This window comes from Pogoniulus pusillus, chromosome 25 (genome assembly GCF_015220805.1).
Source record: "Pogoniulus pusillus isolate bPogPus1 chromosome 25, bPogPus1.pri, whole genome shotgun sequence".
Lineage (NCBI taxonomy): Eukaryota > Metazoa > Chordata > Aves > Piciformes > Lybiidae > Pogoniulus > Pogoniulus pusillus.
The window spans coordinates 21,191,302-21,198,633 of NC_087288.1; positions in this window are offsets into that span (position 1 = coordinate 21,191,302).

Below are 7,332 nucleotides of genomic sequence, written 5' to 3' on the forward strand. Positions count from 1 at the left end.
CCTGGACAGGCTGCAGAGGTGCACCCAGGCCAACCTCATGACATTCAACAAGCCTAAGTGTAAGGTCCTGCACCTGGGTCGGTGCAGTGTGAGGCACAACTCCAGGCTGGGTGGGGAATGGCTGAGAGCAGCCCTGAGGAAAAGGACCCGGGGGATGTGGGGTGGTGAAAAGCTCAGCATGAGCCTGCAGTGTAAGTGCAGCCCAGACACAACCCTGTGCTGGGCTGCAGCAAGAGCAATGTGGGCAGCAGGGCAAGGGAGGGGATTCTGCCCCTTGGCTCTGCTCTCCTCAGACCCCATCTGCAGTCCTGGGTGCAGTTCTGGAGCCTCTAACACAATGAGGACATGGAACTGTTGGAACCAGTCCAGAAGAGGCCACCAAGATGCTCAGAGGGCTGCAGCAGCTCTGCTCTGAGCACAGGCTTTGAGAGTTGGGGCTCTGCAGCCTGGAGAAGAGAAGGATTTGAGGAGACCTTGGAGTGGCCTTCCGGTATCTGAAGTGGCCTACAGGAAGGCTGGGGAGAGACTATTGACAAGGTCTTGTAATAACAGAGCAAGGGGTAATGGGTTTAAGCTGGCAGAGGGGAGATTCAAACTAAATATTAGGAAAGGGTTGTTTGCAGTGAGGGTGGTGAGACACTGGCACAGGTTGCCCAATGAGGTTGTGGCTGCTTCCTCCCTGGAGGTGTTCAAGGCCAGGCTGGATGAGGCCTTGAGTAACCTGTTCTAGTGGGAGGTGTCCCTGCCTATGGTGGGGGGTTGAGTGGATGACCTTTGAGGTCCCTTCCAACCTACACCATTCTATGAGTCTATATGTGAACAAAGTGGTATATCATGGTGGCAGCCTGTCGTGGAAGGTGGTTTGGGAGATTGTGGGAAAATACACAGGGCTCACTCGTAAAGTTCAAGTGATTTATTGCTCAGACACGGAGATCCCCCTCCCGAACTAGATCACCCACGTGAATTCTTTTGATATGAGGTTGTAGAGTAACATGTCAGAAAAACGGCAAATGAAAGAGAGTCTGTGATTTCCTTAGAGTTCTTTTGAGTCTTTGAAGTTATTCAGTCTTTAGGTAGAAGAGTCTTTTCCTTGAGTTACTCACTGTTTAAGCAGTTACTTCAGCAAAGTTCGAAGCTTTGGGCGCTGTCCCTTCCTTTGTCAGTATCGGGCTGAAGTGGGCCTCTGGCCTCCGCGGCCCCTGCATCGGGCAGGGCCGATCAGGAGCGAGAGGTCACTGGGGCAGGCGGGCAGGTGAGCAAGCAGAGAGCAAGAGCAGACACGCAGGCAAAAGGCGCAAGGCGCCGATCCATGCAGGCACACTGTTTTATAATGTTTCTAAAGAGGTGTAACCCACCAATTCAGACTAATTTTACGTTATTCTTACAGATTGGCACAAATTATAATCAACCCATATAACTGGACAATTTTTACCAAAACAATTTCTGAGACCATCCCAAGTTGGGCCCACACCAGGTGTTGAGCAGGCATGAGAACTGCCGTTCCCCCTAACCAAAACAGTGGCCAATGTTTACCTCTTATCTCGACTAGGGAGAGATTCTCTCATGGGACTGAAGGATTGTTTTGGGTTTTACGATGCTTTGGCCTTCAATGTGAGACACTAGTACGCACAACATTGGGACCTGCTAGGGAGCTTTGCTACCCTCCATGACACAGCCATTTTTTGCAACTCCAGATTCTTTTCCTACTGAGGAAGCTACTGAGTGTTGTAGACTTCAGTGCAAGAAAAAGTGACTTCGGGTGAGGTGTCTGCTGTCAGGATTCTCATTTCTTTTTATGACCACAACACAGAGGAACATAGAAGCTCCAGCTGTGGAGCAAGTTGCCATGATGACAGGCTTGTGGACACGGAAATAAAAAAAAAAAGAGAAGATCTTTCTGGCCAAGGAGTATTTGGTGTGTAACATGTAAAACTGCAGGGGGGGGTATTTCAACGCCTTTTGGTATTAAACACATTGTATTTGGCCATATCTATCTCAATTACTTGAAGAAGCAATACATAAAGACTAGAACAAATGCTTCAGGTTTGGCATGCAGAGATGGATTATAGTTTGCATTTAGTTTAAAACTTAGGGAAAATGGTTTCAAATAGATGTTTTTTTCTTTAATCAAACTTCTTTGCACCAAAGCCTTTCTACTGAAATGTTATTTTCACATGAGCCTATTTCCACATATAATTGCCTAACAGTCTAGTGACAGATGCAGTCTGGATTGTCAGTGGCACACGACATAAGAGCACAAGTTCCCTTGTCACTGAGGTCCTTACAAAAATCTGAATAATTCTGAATATGAATGTTTCTAAAAGTGGATGAATGACATTTAGTAGGGAGCTGGGTATTCGCATGTATCTATGTGTGCACAGAATACAATCTGTAGTTGACATTTATAATTAGACTTTCTGTTGCCCTTCACAAGTAAGAAAATCATCACAACATTTCTTTTGCCTGATGCTGGGTTAATTATTGAAGGCTGTTCAATTTCAGTTATCATTGAATCAAATAAATCTCTCCTGGACAGAGATGGTTACTAGCTGGAGTAAATGAGTTTGTTACATTTGAATACCAGACATGCATATACAATGCACTGAGAGAAGGACACTACTTGCCTAAAGAAGATAGTTAGGAGACTTGCAAATAAGGAATTCAAAGGCATGAAATTATTCTCCAACACAGAAATGTAGCAACAATGGGCATGAGCTGCGCATTTACTCAGGCTAAGACATTTATGTGCACAACTTGTATCGCTTATATAGACTTTGAGTTCTCTTCAGATCATGCACCCCACTCTCCATGCACACTGATTACATTGGCTAATTAAATCAAACCTACACCTGCATTCCTTCTGTTCACACTTCCTTTGATCTTATCTACTATCTTCACCTAGAGGCACACCATTGTTTCCTCAATAATGAACTGAACCATGTCACTCACCATATTTACCCCTTTTTTATAAAAAAAACCCAAACTTCTTTAATTTTCTATTTACTGTAGTTCAAATGCACATGGTGGTGGAGCACAGTCCAGACTCTGAGACAGCAAGGCAGCAAAGTGTAGTGGACATTTCCACTTGTGACTGATTACTGTGTCAGCTCTGGTTACTTATATACCTTATGTGTCCGGTCACATGGGGCCCATATGTGCCCAGAGGTGGGCAAAACATGCCCTTAATAATGTAATGCTAAAAAAAACAGCACTGTTTTTTTTAATAGAACAGAAAAGTAGCTGTCTCGTACCTTTGACAGCCAACCACTATAATCCCTGCTTTTCATTACCACTTAGGCAATAACTTTCTTCATCATTTACATAGTGGCTTTCTCTACTTTCTTCCCTTTAACCTTCAGTTATTACACTGAAAGTCTTAGCCAGCAGTCACATTCATAGATAAAAAGGTGGTTACAATACAACAGAACATAATCCACGGTTACATCTGTGAAATTAATACATCAAAAGGAATGGCAAGCAACAGTAGACAACAAGCGGTACACAAAAGGATTACAATAAGTAATACTAAGTCCGAAACAATTTCTGCAATCATAGCCAGCATAAAATAACTGTGACAGAATCTGTACCAATGCAATTTTATTAGTTGATCTGCTTAGCCATCGACCTAGCTTTTTCAATGTTGATAACAAAAGGTAGAACAATTACTGATTTATTCCAACAGCTATATGCTCACTTGATACGCTCCATATTTTTATGTAGTAAACCAGCATTTTCAGTTATAAGGAACAACAGTTAATCATGGTAGTACTGAATCACCCTAAGTGAATAGAAGTAGGCAGTTTAAAACTGGCACTACTTCCAAGGCTGAGGTAATTATGTTCTAATAAGTCTCCCTCCATGAATCCCTGTATGTTTACCAAGTTCAGTTTCAGCTACACATCTTAAACTGGGTTTTTCCAGCTAGGCCTGTTAGTAAGTTTCCTAAACCGTCCTAGGTATTGGTTGTTCATTTCGCTTTGGGGTTTGTTTTTAATATTAACTGCAGAAATCAGATTTAAAAGCAACCTGCATTTGAATAGCAAGAAAATGGAGAATAACAACATTTGACTGAAACATGTATTTTAAATCTCCCATCTAGTCTTTTTAGAAAGGGCTTAAAAAGTACTATACAAATCAAAACTTAGATACAAATACCCAGTAAGTTCTTACTCCCAGGGCAAGCTCATCAAGCACGGATACACATGTGCATTCTGATGATTGCCTTCAAAAGTTCAACATGCAAATGCTACAGTTACACCCATTACGACATTTCCAAGGACAAAACCTCTTTCATGTTCACAAAGCAGATGTTGGGAACAAACGATAATTGAATAGAATGCTCCTTTCTTCACTACATACAGAAATAAAGCAGTACTTACAGCATTTACAGCTTTCAAAAGCTCTGGACTTCTCACACTGTTTTGCAGGAATTTAAATTCTTCAGGCTGAAAAGCAGTTACGCAGTGGTTCAGAACAGCTTCAGAGGAAGGACAGGTTGGTTTGTTTAAATAAAGCCTAGTGTGCCTTAAGCGAAAATAAAGCCACTCCTTTCACCTAAGCATCCCGTCGTCTGTGGGACTGTACGGATGTTTGCAGGTATTTCGCGCAAGTCAGATATTGCTCATTTCTGTACCTGATGCTTTTTCCACTCAAGGGTGATATGTCCCAGCTAGTTGTTCTTGTCTGGATTGCAGAATAGGTCGTTCATAGCTTCTGGCAGGGTCTTCTCATCCAAGCTTACCTGTAAAATTCTTAACAGAACTTAGTTCTCAGGGCTGAAGGGGTGGACAAGATGGTCCTTTAGCTCTGGTTACTGGGATAATTTTATTAATTTTCTCCAGTTCTTTTCCTGAAAGACAACATAATGTTGCAGACAAAAATTCCCCAGTTGACAACCCATACAATATTTCAAAATGAACTTAATTCTTTTTTGTCCTCACACTTTAAGTAATGCAAATTTGGCTATTTGTTGTTTATCATATCATCTAACTTCTTTGCTTGTCCAGTGGCTTACGATTTGTAAGGTATATGCAATTGCCAATCAGTACCTGAGTACAGGAATGAATACCTCAATTTGAGGGAGCAACCATAGGTACCACAGGTACTCTAGAGAAAACCTCTGGGCATCTGAAAATGATACATGTGAGCACTAAAAGATAACTATATCCCTTTTCCTTGAAACACGTCCAAGTTACTAATTACTTAAAATGCTGTTTCTAACGCTGTTTCTATTATTTCAGGCTAAAGCAAAGCGCTTTGATATGTTTTTTTGCTACCTTTAAATCTATCTTCATAAATCCTATGCAACCTGACTAATATATTTAAATTCCTTAAAACTAAACTTAATATTCAGTGGCCATTTCTTCTACACCTTCATGTTATGCTTCTCTATTTAAATATTATCACAGTATTTCACAGTTCTACTTTTCTCAAGGTCTTAATGACTTGGTCGGGACGATTAACACTTGGCTTCAGCTTTTCAGCCCCTCCCACATACATGCAAGGAGAAAACCTAACCCCGAGTTTCTCTTTAACAAAACAAAATATAAAACAGACTTTTCATGCTTAACATTGCCTGGTTGCTGGAGAAATGCACTGCAGCTAATTTCAATACAGAAAAATAATTACGAAGTTACAAGTTGAATGTTTTTATCAGGAAGTTTCCCCCACGCTCCCCAAAGCAACCACAAAACGGTGATACTTGAAGAACTTAACACCACAATTACAATCAATTAGCATGAAAAAGCACTTAAACGCCAGCCTCTCTATGGTACAACATTCACAAGCACACACCCGAAACAGCGGCTGTGTGCCATTTATCAACAGCGTCTTTTAACGGATCTACGTTTTAAAATGGTTCATTGGGACCCTGCTTTATTGAGGTAAAAACAAAGCGTAGGCTTGTTTAAACCTGTAACTTAATGCCTGCTGAGCAAGTTCTTTACTTAAATCAAAAATGTCCTGATGCCTTCCTCTGCCTGAATTGGGCAAGCTTGACTTTCCCTGCCTCCAGCTTCTTCAGCCACATGGTGACTGTGCAGGCGGGCAGCAGGGCAAGGGGTCAGTGCCGGCCCCTTACCTCAGCTACAGTGCACAGTCTTGGGGCCCCATCTGTCACACAGCAATGGCAATAGCTGCAGCGGGGCCGGCGGTACCACCACCTTCGTCTCCGTGTAAACACGAAGCCGAGAAAGAAGATGTGAGCCTGCCTGTTGCTCCTCCCGCCGCCGGCCGCTCCTCCCTGCCCGGCCCGTCTACTCCGGGGACCGCCGCAGCCAACCTTTGACAGGCAGGTTGGCAGCCCTGCTGACAGTACAGACGAGGCCTGTGCTGCCAAACAGATTTCAAACTGGGAACAGACTTGATGTCTTTCCTCCAACAGTCGTAGCTTTAATTCTGAAATGTGACTTTAATTCACCAATTTATACCAATTGTTTTCTGTCTTCTACCTAATAATTTTTAAATTCATATATTATTTTTTCCTTCAGAAGAGAATAAGAATGGAGTAAATAAACTTAAAAAAAAAAACAAACCACAAAAATCTAAGAGGCAAACCCAAGAACCAAATAAACTGCTCAGCCCTCAAATACTGATTAAAACATAGGATTGAAAGTCTGTGATTCTGTCTTCCAGAAGCCAGAGTACAAGTCTTACTTCTGAGTGCCCCACTCCATAAATCATATTCATCCTCTCTCCTTCTCTCTTAGCACCAAGCATCTGGTGTCTCTAAGTGGAGGATGATGAATTCCCTACTCAGCCTGGGCTGTGGTCATCCAGTCAAAGATGTGTGGCCTGGTTCCCATCAGAAGTTAGGGGAGTGGCAGAGCCTGTTGCTTTATCTTATTATTTACAATGATTATTTGGGAAATATTCCTTACAGTCTCCTCATCTCTGAAGTTTGATATTTTAGTGACTTCAAAGACATTCAGCCACTGCCAAGTATGTAATCAGATTGCCTGGTCATACAGCTGATTGTTACAGTCTTTGACACTTCTGTTATGCCCCAAGGAACAGTCCTTGAAAGTTGTGAGGAGCTGTGATTCTGAACCCCAAACTCGTTTGGCAGCTTTGTGGGAGTGAGCCTGTTGAAGTGTACTGGTATTCCTCCTCCCAGCAGACCAGGCAGGACTGGCAGGCCAGTTACCAACACGAAGCATGTGGTTTCCCATTTGTCTCAGTTCTAATATAAATTCCCAGAGACTCAAATAAATTTGATAGAACCAATATCAATTTTATAGAGTGCCCTTCCCTCTTCCCCCTTCTTTCCCAAAAGAAAGGAATTAGATGTAGAAAGAGGAAAAGTAAGGTAAGCACACCCAAATAAATCAGTCT